At 37.1% G+C, this 12760-nt stretch overlaps 1 long non-coding RNA gene across 2 annotated transcripts in view; it reads right to left on the minus strand.

Moving 5' to 3' along the window:
• The window catches only part of LOC140341983 (uncharacterized), a 92733-nt gene extending 80363 nt beyond the window's left edge, over nt 1-12370 (minus strand). The window contains exon 1 of one of the 2 annotated variants that reach the window (XR_011922967.1): nt 12315-12370. This is a non-coding gene — a long non-coding RNA (uncharacterized lncRNA). Of the gene's footprint in view, nt 1-12154; nt 12282-12314 lie in introns of those variants that run through there. The other variant, XR_011922966.1, reaches the window with a different exon arrangement.
• Nucleotides 12371-12760: the final 390 nt, after the last annotated feature.

A 12760-nucleotide genomic window follows, 5' to 3' on the forward strand; every position in this document is an offset into this window, starting at 1 on the left:
AAAACAGTGTGCTGTTTACCAAAAAAGGTGTTTCCAACCACTCAAGTTACCAACGTATATAATAAAAATTTAAAATACAAATATGCATCACAAAAGATACTATTTAGGAGGCCATGTATAACAATTTATAGATTTTTACAACAGGATAACACTTTACAATAAATACAAATGGTAAAGATATACTAATACAACAATAGTATACCATAAGCACAATACATATATATTGATATATACAGAAGACAAAATATAGGCAAACAGTAAACAATAGCCACCAAGTGCAAAAAAAAAGTTTTTTTTCTGGAGCAACTTGCCCCTTTATTAAGCACTGAACAAGAGGAAGCTACTAAAAGATAGGCTGGGACTTTGGTGGTTTTCTTAGAAAGGGTCCTATTTTTTCAAGTATGCCAAGCAGAATCTTTTTTGACAGAGGGTGTATGGGGGAGAATCATGTATCACTAGAAAGTAGATAGAAGTCATAGCTGTATAAGCAAAACAGAAACTATTATAGGATAGTGTTACAAAGGTCACTAAAATAAAGGACATACAATAGCAAATTTAACAGTTAGCTAGCTGAGCAGAGGTCGTGGAGCAGAAGTAGGAAAAGGTGACTTTTTGATATTTGTTGAAGAAAGGCCACAATCACAGCCTTTCTCAACAGAAGTTTCTCCAGTAGTAGCTAGATGTTCATTGAGCAATGACTTTCAGATAAGAAACCACTGACACCAATTATCTTTTAGCTATTTTTAATGAGGTTTTCTTTTTATTGATCATCAATCTAAAAGGCAAATTCCCACCGACTAACAGTAACTATTGACAGAACAGGGTCTTCTACTATGGACTACCAGTGTAAGAAGGATCTTCTTCCAAAGACCATTATCTAAGATAACCTGTCTCCACCGGCTTTTTATGTATAGGGTAGGATTTCACTGTCCACCAATGTAAGAGGTCAGACTAATACCACCAATGTAAGGGGGCAGACACTGTCCACCAATGTAAGGGGTCAGACAATGTCCACCAATGTAAGGGGTCAGACAATGTCCACCAATGTAAGGGGTCAAACAATGTCCACCAATGTAAGGGGTCAGACTAATACCACCAATGTAAGGGGACACACACTGTCCACCGATGTAGGGGTCAGAGAATGTCCCCCAATGTAAGGAGTCAGACAATGTCCACCAATGTAAGGGGTCAAACAATGTCCACCAATGTAAGAGGGATGGACATTGTACACAAAATTAAGGGGACAGACACTGTCCACCAATGTAAGAGGCAGACAATGTCCACCAATGTAAGGGGGCAGACACTGACCACCAATGTAAGGGGGCGGACAATGTCCACCAATGTAAGAGGGATGGACACTGTACACCAATTTAAGGGGGCAGACATTGTCCACCAATGTAGACGGCCATGCCTCAATTGACTATCAGCATTAGTAGGTATTTCCCCAGTGACTGCCATATACTAAAGTTTTCCCCAGGGAACACTGCAATATACTAAGTTCTACACTTCTTTTTGGCATGTTTATTAGTCTTTTTTCATTGTCATTACAGAAAGAAATATTATTGTACAAAGAATCCCTGACAAAAAAAACCTTGTCAAATACGTTGAGTATGCTACATTCTTGTATTAATGTTCCTTGATCTGTTGGTATAATATAGGTATTCCTGGATACCTAAGAGTTATTTCAAATGTTCGTCTATGGTAAAAAGGTGGAGAAAGGCTTCTTTAAAAATTACAGTTTCAATTGGGATTGCCAATGAAGGCTACAGATTGGATGTAATAAAGAAAATAGGATAAGTACAGAATGGTAAAACATAATTTTCAACCCTTTTCCCTGTCTATTTGTTCTCCTGTTTTATTGAATAAAGCTGTTCTATTTTCTATCACCATAACATTTTTTATTATTATTATTATTATTATTATTATTATTATTATTAATAATAATAATAATAATAATAATACACAGTATTTATTTAGCACCAACATATTATGCAAAACTTCCTGGAGTGTAGGTGCTATTTTGTCCCGACAGTTTTAGATTATCCCTTCCCAACCCTGACACCACCAGGTTCCTATGAAGCTTTGCATGAACCTATAAGGCAGCAATATAAACAGTTTTTTTTGTAAACACTATAAAAGAAAAGCTACTAATATCTTCTGATTAGGCTTACTGATGGTTCCTAAGACGATGCCGCCAATCATCAAAATTAGCGATCAGCAGACACATCAGACACATCAGACTTGTAACCATAGGTTTTGCTATTTGGAATAAATTGATGCTCGCATTCCTTCTTCTTATAACCGAGCCTCTGATGCCGAGCCTCTGATGCAATCCGTCATACTTTGCTCTAACCAACTGTCTTTATCATTGGAAAATAAATGTATTCTGTACTTTTCACATGTTTGTACTGTATTATTCACTAGAAGCACATCCTAAGGACTGAATTTAATTTACATAATATACTGAGTGTTGTCAGGCATGGTTGGATTTTAATTCCTTTTTTATCAAAGCTGGTAAAGTCAAGAAATAGGAAAGTCTATATGATTGCATGTTTGAAGACTGAAGGAACCTGTTGAGAGGAATAGGTTGGATAATTTAGGAAGCACATGGGTCACAGCGGAGAGGCAAAAAGAAGAGATGCTGACAATGTTTGTAAAGGTCAGCAGAACATAGCAACACACAAACAGAAGCAAGATGTGATGAATAGAGTGCAATATGTTACCTGAGTCTACAAACTTTAGGGTTCCGTTATACAGAACCCTAAAGGACAAAAAAAGGATTACTGCACCCGGTACTGTGTCACCTGGTATTTTCAGGAACATTAACTGTTTGGGTCACCATGAACTAACTCATATACATCTATAAAAAGCCCTCTATATAGCCCGCTATATTATTTTCTTCTGAAAGATACTCTCATTCTGACATTTTACCAGCTGACAAATTAAAATTTGATAAACGTTTAACTAAAAAGAACATTAAACATAGGTCTTTGATCAGGACCACAGATAAAGCCAACAGGCACAGCTTGTTCTTTGGTCCAGAGAATACCTGGAGGACACAACATTTAATACAAGTGAGTTGCTGCTTGGACATTATATTTAGGAATTAAAAACATCAAGGTCAGATCTATCAAATTTTGTATGACATATGATAGAAAATGCCTGGAGAGGCGTAGTAAAGTTGTATTTTTTCACTTTACAAGTTAAAATCTTTGGCACAAAAGGCAAATGTATGTTGAACAAAATGCTAGCAAAAAAAAAAAAAATAAATTTTAGCTATCTAAATCTGTGGTCACCTAAGGTTCCAGTTCTGAGTCTTCTACTTTCTTTAGAAGATGAGGTTATTATTCTGGTATTGACATCAGGGGTCCTTGTTCTGTTAATCACATCGGTGCCTGCTTGATGTAGGAAATTCCTATTATCTGCTTAACTGGCAGGTCCCTGCAGGAACCAGCTGGCACCGCCATATATGTAGCACCGGATTACTTGCACCATGCATTCGAAAACAAAGCCAACAGGGTACATAGACAAGATGCTAAAGGGAAGGTGGGGTCCGAAGAAGAAAGACTGTTTTTGGCCTGAAGATGTGTTTAGAGAAACATCTCACATTAGATAAGACTCTCTTCACTAGAAGACATTCAGAACATTACACAACTTCTTTTCTACTGGTGGTCAATTAGTGCCCCTTGCCTTGGTTGTCAATATTTAAAAGAATCTTATTAAGTTTTTTCAAATAAGGTTTTACAATAAAAATTTAACATACCCATGAAGGAAGTGAGGGTCTCCCATAACAATGGCGACACATCATACAAAAATACAAAGTAACTGTGTGCCACAAATAAATCAAGGGTCATACCATGCCATATGTTTCACGTACAGCCATCATCAAATAGTATAAGAATAACAAGCATAACATAGATAAGTCTGGTGAAACAATTATGTGTCAAACAACTGTTTCTGGGTTCTCCTCAAAAAATTCTAGAGAACTGTGACAGTTCCTGTTGGGGGCAAGTTCTCAGGATAAAAGGTAAAAAACAAAAAAAAGGGGGGCTCTAAACATTTAGGGGTGCCACATTTAGGGCAAAAGTAGGATGTGGCCCAGTGGGAGGGGGAGAAAACAAAGAAAGGTTCCACTCATAAGGTTTGTACTGGGTATTATATTCAATCCAGGGGTCCCAGGTCTTGTAAAATGTTTTCAGATTACTCTGAAGGGTGCAGGCCAGTTTGTCATTGGTCATTATCTAATTAAGTTTGTGTTTTGTGAAGTCAAGTGGGATAGTAGATATTTTCCAATAGCAGGCAATCGTGATACAAACTGCTAACAAAATGTATTTGACTAATCTAGTGAACTGTCTAGGTAGTGAGTCTTCTAGTTTAGACAATAGAGCACTCGCTACATGTTTAGGAACATTAACTTGTGTAAATAGATGAGTATATAGATTTGGATCTAAAATCTCTATACTCTAGGACATTTCCACCAAGCATAATATAGGGTGCCCATTTGTCTGCATAATGGCGAAATATTTAAACTTAGTTTATGGATCTGGACAGGCACCATATACCACCGTAGCAAGACTTCTATGAGTGAAGTGTTGAGTAAGACTGCTGACATAGAGTTAGCCAACTCTTGCCAATCCTCACTACTTCACTCTACTTCTAGATCTGCTTCCCATTGTGTCATGTAAAAGAGCTTTTTGTCTTGGGGAAGAGTGAACTTTAAACAGTAGATATTCTCCCTTTAGCTTCTGTGATTGATTTACCTTGGTTTTCAAATTAGTTTCCCATTACACTGACGTAGAATGTAGTGCTCATTCAAATCAAGATTGGTGGTCAGTAGAGAGTAGCTGTACCCCCTTACGCCAGTGGTCAGAATTATTAGGTGGTCAATGTAAATGTACCCCTTATATTTGACAGTGACAATTGACATCAGTGCAAGAACTATGCAAGTATAGTCAGACAAGAAAAAAATCTGTAATGACCTCTGGAGAATCCTAGGATTTAATTGAAATCTGCCTAAAAGAGACATTTTTTGGACAGTAGAAGGGGATCCACAAACCAAATAGTATACTAGCAAACACTAATGATTACACGTGATATTAGTTGATGCCAATTTTAAATCAAGGGCATTTATTGCTAAATTACATACCATAATATTATCTTCTACACTAATTGTAATCAGTTGTTAACATATTTTTTTACTTATTTCTTCAGATACAAGCATTTGAAATGCCAAGAGTCCTTTGTAAGGACAGCTAATTGTAGTTGTGTAATAATCCAAATTTGTAAAATAAAATGGATTTCAAAATTTGAATTAAACATTTAATATACTGGTATATTCAGTAAAAAAATAGTATTTCAGGCATCGCACAGTCTAGCAATGTTGCATGAGCATTTAATCTGAAAGGAAATTATTTAATTTAAACAATGTTAAACTGTGATATCATTAATATAATGGATTCTTTTGCCTCCTACTTTTACTTTCTCGGTGTGAAAGGTGTAAGACAAAGGTGAAAACAAAGTATGAATACGGCACAGTATTTTTCCTTACTAATCTTGTAAGTAGAATTAGATTAATTTGTGGAAAAGGAACAGTCAATTTAATTAAACAAAAATTGACTAATTTAGTACTGCATTGCAGAACGCAATGATAATGTATCACTCAGCAACCATTTACATCTTAACCCAGCTTAGACCTGAACTAAACTTACAATTTCAACCAGCTATATCAGACTAGTCAAATTACCAGTAAATAATGACTTAAAATAAAGCAGATGGTTCTTAATGGTGAATTCATGGCTTCTCTATGTTAGTTGACTGACTTTCACCATATTTAAATATGAAGGCACAACTTTTCTAAAACCATCTATAAAGCTGAATGATACTAATTTTGGGAAATGTCTTCTTATTTCCTGTTGAGCTTCTAGTATAGAAAATCTAGCCACTGGACACAGTCAGCAAAATATAACCTAATAGATAATACACCCTAATAACCTAAAATATAAAAAAATGTGGGATATGTAGAGCCTCTAAACTTGTAATGTCCATTTAGTTGGAGCTAATTTTAGTCCAGAACTTTCCAGTAAGTTTAAGACCTTAACGTCACTAAATTGGTCAAGGGTGTCTTATATTTTTATGTAGTGTGCCCGACCATAGTACTGAGGAGGACCTATCACCAGAGCAAATGCTTTTCCTGTTGACAGTTGTGGTACTAGTGCCCAAAGAGGTGGACATTTCAATTTTTACAAAAAGACAATACCATTGGTAAGTTCCAACCATGAGTTAATAAATTATTTGTGGGGCTTTGTCATGGCTGGCTGTGCAAGGGCCAAGTTTTAGACTACCAAGAGAGGATTCCCAATTTCACTTGTAATCTGGAGCTCTTTACTATTGATGGACAAGTTCAGAGGAGGAAAAAGATGTTAGAAACCTTGAGCAACACAGGGACCCACAAGTGCTTTTATTGACCTGTCATAGAAAGGGTTACCGACTCTGACCCGGAGCTTTTCTAAGCTTGATTACCCTGACATGAGGAGCTACTATAAAGGCCTTCTAGTCCCAGCCTGGAAATGTTGATAGTGAAAATTGTTCTTTGGTATTAAGCGCTGTGTTGTCCTAACATTCTCTGGACCAGTAAGTTGCTGCTGGGATGTTACGCGCCCCTATCCCTCACCTTAAGATAAACTCTAGACTCAATTTGGCACTGTGCTTGTGTGTTCATTTGCCCCACTTGAAGAGGAGAACCTGGGTGGAGGCCAGTCACTTGTACAGTGGTGAGTGCTAACAGAAAATGTAAATTGTTTCTAAGCCTAAAACCAAAAGTGTAATATATTGCAATGTACACGTTTTTAGATAAGGTGGCTGAAATAATTTTCTAATTTTTGCTTTTTTTTGGTATTTATTTTCACATCTGTTGATCTTGCAGGTAATATAGTTCTTGCCTTTGGATGATCATGTTCACTGTACTGCATCTATTGTGGAGAAGCGCTGTTACCCTAGGAAAGAGCATTGTTACCCTGGGCAGCTAATCTGTTTTGGATCACAAACACTTCTATTCTTTTTAATCTCCATTTCAAATACCAATATTTTATATTTTAAACTTAAACTTAATAAAGCCCTCAAAATTGTCCATTGTAACCATGCTGACCAGAGTTCAATGCAGTGCAAAGGATAATAATTTTAGTTCACCCATCTGAATCTACCCTAAATTTAGAAGAGTTTGCAAAAATTTGAAGATGAAAGACCTGTAGTACCAAACCCCTTTTCAAAGCTGTCAATAGACCAATTGGTATAAAGCCATTACTTGCTTTGCCTGATGCATGATATATCAAGTTGTCCTACTGCGAAAGGATTGGAAACGAGAATTACTGACATAACAGTCAGTCCTTTAGCATTCTTAGATGTACAGGTAAATATTTTTGATCTTTTTACAGATTTATTTTAACAGTTAACATACTACTACCTAGTTTCATGCTGCTTTTTTCCTTTTTATTGAATTGAGCAGCACAGAACTCCTTGATCTTGTATGACCTTCCCAGTGATAATATACGCTCTACTGCCCTGATGCGCAAATACATGATCTGCAAAAGGAAACACGAAGACTGAGAGCTCTATCTTTTAGATAGAACAAGGTTTATTGGTGAGGTTGGTGCTGCTAATTTTCTCTTGCTTTTTTTCTTTTAAGCAAAACTCCTGTCACAAATACACTTTTGAAGATGCATATATGGAACCTGCCAATAAATCCATTTGTGCCCATTTAGTAAAAACTATCCAGTCTGGCGACTTGACATTTTTTTTGTGCAGCTAAATGATACAGCTTGCCATTCAGCTTTAAAATCACCCATAATTTGCGAAGACGTTACCTACTGGCCAAGTTTAGTAATTGGTTACACCTTTCACCTTTCCTGTACACGTTCATCTCACTAGGTTTGCTATGGATACTGGCATAATGTCTTGTCAACACATTGTTTTTCCTGCAGTATAATGCATTCATTTTACTTAATTGCAAGTAGAAAGCCCATTTATTTCTATGAGGCTGGCTCACAACAATGTGTGCTGCAGCATAGTGTGCTTTTAATTATAGAACACACTTTGCTTTTGTGTTTATACACATTACCATGCCCATTTAATATATGTATAAATACAATAAACAGTAACTGTATAAAATGCATGCATCACGCTGTTTCGTTAGCTTTAATGGGTCTACTCCAAGTAAAATCCCATTTTAGAATCTGTGGCCTTTGCTTTGCATAATGAACAAAAAATGTTCCTTGACAAAATGCAGGGACATGAACAGAAACAAAAACGTGCATAATTTTTATAGTGTTGTGTATCAAAAATGTGCTACACAGAATATTCATAAGCATGAATCCTAAAGGTCGCTTTTAGACAGGGCAAGTGAGTGACGGATTGATTTAAAGTTTGATTGTCGTTCTCCAATTTTTAAAGACCAACTCTACTTCTTACCTCTTCATTTACACTACCCCATAATAATATCAAATCTTTGTAATATGTGTGTCTCTACATCCCCTAAATCAATGGGACCTAAGACCAAGATGTCTTATAAAACTTGGTTCTGAAGGAAAGGAACAAAGAAAAGTAGGGAAAGGGTGTTTTTAGTGCTAAAACGGGCATTCAAGAAGGAATAAAAGGGGCAAAGTATGATGTTATGAAATAGTGATAGTCCCTCAAAATAAAGGTTCGGAGCAAGAGTGAGCCCATTCCTTGGTGTCAAAAGTCAACTGGTAGCTGGTGGTGTTATTTAAAGAAATAAACTGTGCAGGGTGTTGGGTGTGCAGGCATATCCCCAAAAGCCATCCATCCTAAACAATTCCTATTGTGATCTGCCATTAGTCGTCAAGGTAAATATTTTTTCTAAATATTTATTTTTTTTTTCTAAACTGTAGATGCGTTTGAGATAAAAGTACTTTAAATGATGCCACCAAATATTTTTGCTGCATACAGGATCTGCCATTAACATTGTGAAGATATTTGGTAAACATTCCACTTTTAACTGCCATGTATGAAGACTATATATATTAGCATTTCCCAACCTTTTTACCCCTGAAAAACCCTAAAAATAAGGTTTAGGTAGTGGGGAACTCCTGATAAATACCATTATTTGGAACTATACCCCTCACATTAATTGGTTATTGTTAATAATGTCCATTTATCCTGTTGGTCTGAATTCAATCCATATAGATATGTAAAAAGATCACTGTGGTCATCCTTGTGGGTTTAGACCCCAAATTTTGCAGACACCATTGGAAAAAAGGACAGTCACCAACAATACAAGGAACTCCTGGCATCTTCTGGAGGAACCCTGTTTGAGAATAGCTGATGTAGATTATGGAAACTCTACCCCTACCACATTTGACTTTTTAGGCAACATCAACACTGCAAGGATTCTTGGTTCTGGATTGTTCGAAAAATCTCTTCCAGAGGCAGCTAGGACTTCTTGCTATAAAAGTAGTCACCTTCTCTATTCAACAATAATTCTTTCCGTAGATAGAGGAATAGCTTTAGTACCACACCCATTCATAGAGCCAAATGAATTATTATTTTGATCGTATTGCATTGTTTTCATCTTATCATATCTATATGACTACTAGTAGATTAATATTACATTCCATAAAATGTACTTTCGGATAAGGCTATTTATTCTACACATAAACAGTTAGTGATCTGTTCATTTTCCAATCACCAAACCTATTTAATAAAGGACCTAATGATTAAAGCTTTTGCAAAGACTATTGCCTAGGATTGTAGAGTTCTTCTATTTCCTTGCAGTCTGATATTAGAACCTTTACTTGAAGATCAGCCATTGTGGTATCTCTGTATAGTAGTTCAAAAAGCTTAAATATATCATCATAGCTTGTTAGACAAACGTCGAAAGGACACCTTCCATTACATACTTCTCTAATGACTTAGGCATTAAGGCTAACTTGTATTGTCATTTGTAACTCTATGTAACATTTTGGCCCTGTATGTCACACAAATGCAGTAACATGCTAATTGAGTACACTGGCCAAAGCTGTGCCCATGGGCACCATCACTGTAGTGGCAGGCAATGTCTCACTGATTGATGTTTCCATGGTAGCAGAAGTTAATCTGCTTTAACATGAAAAAAAGTTTAATAGTGCAGGTGCAGATCCAGGTAAACACACACTAGAGCCAGTAAAGTGATAAAGGTTTATTTCAGGCTTCATTTCAGAAGCATTGGCTTTTGGAGCTTTTTCTTGTAGTATATTTTATGGTATAATAAGAGGATTAAGGACAATCACAAATACCAAAAATATCAGGCCTGCTCACTTTTCAAAATAAATTATAGAAAAACTGTAGTAGAACAGAGAATAAATTGTTTACATTCAAGTATAACATTGAAAACTCCCTACCAAGTTCTAACAACTGCAGACAGAAATAAAACAGGATATGAAGAGGATTGTGGAAAATGTTTGATGGCTTGCCAAGGAGGGTAGGAAATGCAATAAATGTATAAAATCAAGAAAGAAAATAAATACTTCAAACCAAAAAATTAGTAAGCACACTATATCTGCGAGGAGTTGGAAGTTCATAGACAGCATATCTGGATGAGATCACTGCATGTATGTATATATGTAGCTTTTTAACCTTTCATATCAAAAGTATTATTATATCTTTCTATAAGTCTAGCCCGGGGGCCAATTGTGGCCCGTGTTGAGATTTCCACCGGCCCACAGTCTTTTTCATAAAAACAATATTATGCGGCCCACCAGAATTGTGGACTACATTATAAAATAAATATGTACAAAAAACTATTTTATATTTCATTAGAGCTGATCAACTGGCATGCAATTATTGGCCCGCTACTCGTCGGGCATATTCGGCAGGATGGGAGTCCCCATGTGTGCACAGGGAATCCCCTATGTCATTATAGTGGTTGTGTTCTATGCAGGACCCGCACAGACCACGCCCACTCTTATTCCAAGAGCGTGTTTTGAACCAGACTTCGTGCATAGGGAAACCCTCACGTCACCCTGGTGGGCATGTGCTGTGCGGGACCCGCGCACACCACACCCACACTAACCATGAGTAGGTACTGAATGGTCTGCCCCCACACATTTTCACCTCACCAAATCTGGCTCTCTTTGCAAAAAGTTTGGACACCCCCGGCCTAACTGTTTTAGGGATAACATATGTACTTCTGATTTCGATATTTTTTTTCTCATGTCATTTCTTACATACTTCTGTGCACACCTCAATTATTAGAAATTCATAACATCGCACTGCACAGCTGCGAGACCGGGTAAAGTAGCCTGCTGCCATGTAGGTAAAAGTCCCTTCTGCGCATGCATGTTCTCAGGTATGTGCAAGAAGCAGACAGAAGACTCTTGGGATTCGTGATGCAGATATCCCAGGAGACTCTGCGCACCTATTCTGTCTTAACTGCCGCAGCAGTAAAGACAGAAGGGGAGAGGTTTCATCATTTTTGTTTTTAAAAGGGTTTTAAACCCAAAAAAGTTGACTACCCTTTTATGTAAAGCATTTTGGTTATAGTTCTATTTTGAATAAATCATATTCTCTTTTAATAAAGCTGCATACCTTTCATTGTACCCCATCAGGTGGGGAAAGATAGTATGCATTGCTATTACTGGAAGATATAATTGAGTTTCTAAGCTTTATATTAATGTGATTTGGCTTGACTTGGTGCAAAGTGCTTCCATGTGTTAGATATAGGGGATGGAAGGGTGTTTCTGCTGGTTTTCATTCACATAACATAGTAGAAACGAAATCAAAAAAGTTTGATATTAGTGACTGTTGGTTTCAATTGTTTTCAAATGTTTCAGCAAGGCACAACAAACAAACAAAACCTTCTACCCCAGACCTGTTACATAGATCCCTACGCATAGTTAAAGTGTTAGTATTGTGGTTGAGAATGTGTAAACATTATTACTAGCTTGTTAAATGTCATTAAATCAGATACAGCTGATTCCATGACCCGTAATCATTGCCATCATCCAAGACTTCAAACATCACTATGCTGCAAAACATGTCTCGGAACAGAAAACGTAGCTTTGTCTTGTCAGAAAATACAAGAACCCTTTGTATAATTAGTTTTGCGCCTGACTAAAGAAGGGAAAACTTCTATAAAATGACTTTCAAAGTGATTTTCACTCACATCTGCTGAGCTAACGTCTGTTCCGCACAGAAAGCAATTGGAGGAATCCCTATATAGAAATAACGCAAAGGAGAGAGAGATGGAAAGCGTGATGATGAAGTCCCGTCAAGCAGACAAGCTCTGCAGTGCTCATTTTGTCCATGCTTCTCACGTTTCTTACCAGTTACACAGGGACTCGGAGATTTGTAATTGTGCAGCCGACTCCTGAAAGCTCCCGGCATCTGTGCACAGGCAGTTTACGGGCGCAGGGAGGGAGGGGGGGTGAGTTTATGACACCCAGAGCATCAGGGGATGGGGAGCCAGTGAAGAATTGGAAGCGTTGCGGAAAAGATGCAGAGATTGGGAGTAAAAACACGTACCGAAGATTCAGTTATGGCACGGTTATTTGCTGTGTTTGTTTATTTTTGGAAAATAATCAGCTAGCACAGACTTTTAATGTTGTCGTAGTTTAGTGACAAAAAACAAACAAGTTTATAAAGACAAAATGGCAGGACGGGGCTAAGGAAAGAAAATGTAATTCAGTAATAAAGCACAAATCGAGCATGGGAGTAGCAGCATCTGAGAATTCGGATAAAACCCCAAGGCATTGTCTGCCAATTACATGAC

This window comes from Pyxicephalus adspersus, chromosome 12 (genome assembly GCF_032062135.1).
Source record: "Pyxicephalus adspersus chromosome 12, UCB_Pads_2.0, whole genome shotgun sequence".
Classification (NCBI taxonomy): domain Eukaryota; kingdom Metazoa; phylum Chordata; class Amphibia; order Anura; family Pyxicephalidae; genus Pyxicephalus; species Pyxicephalus adspersus.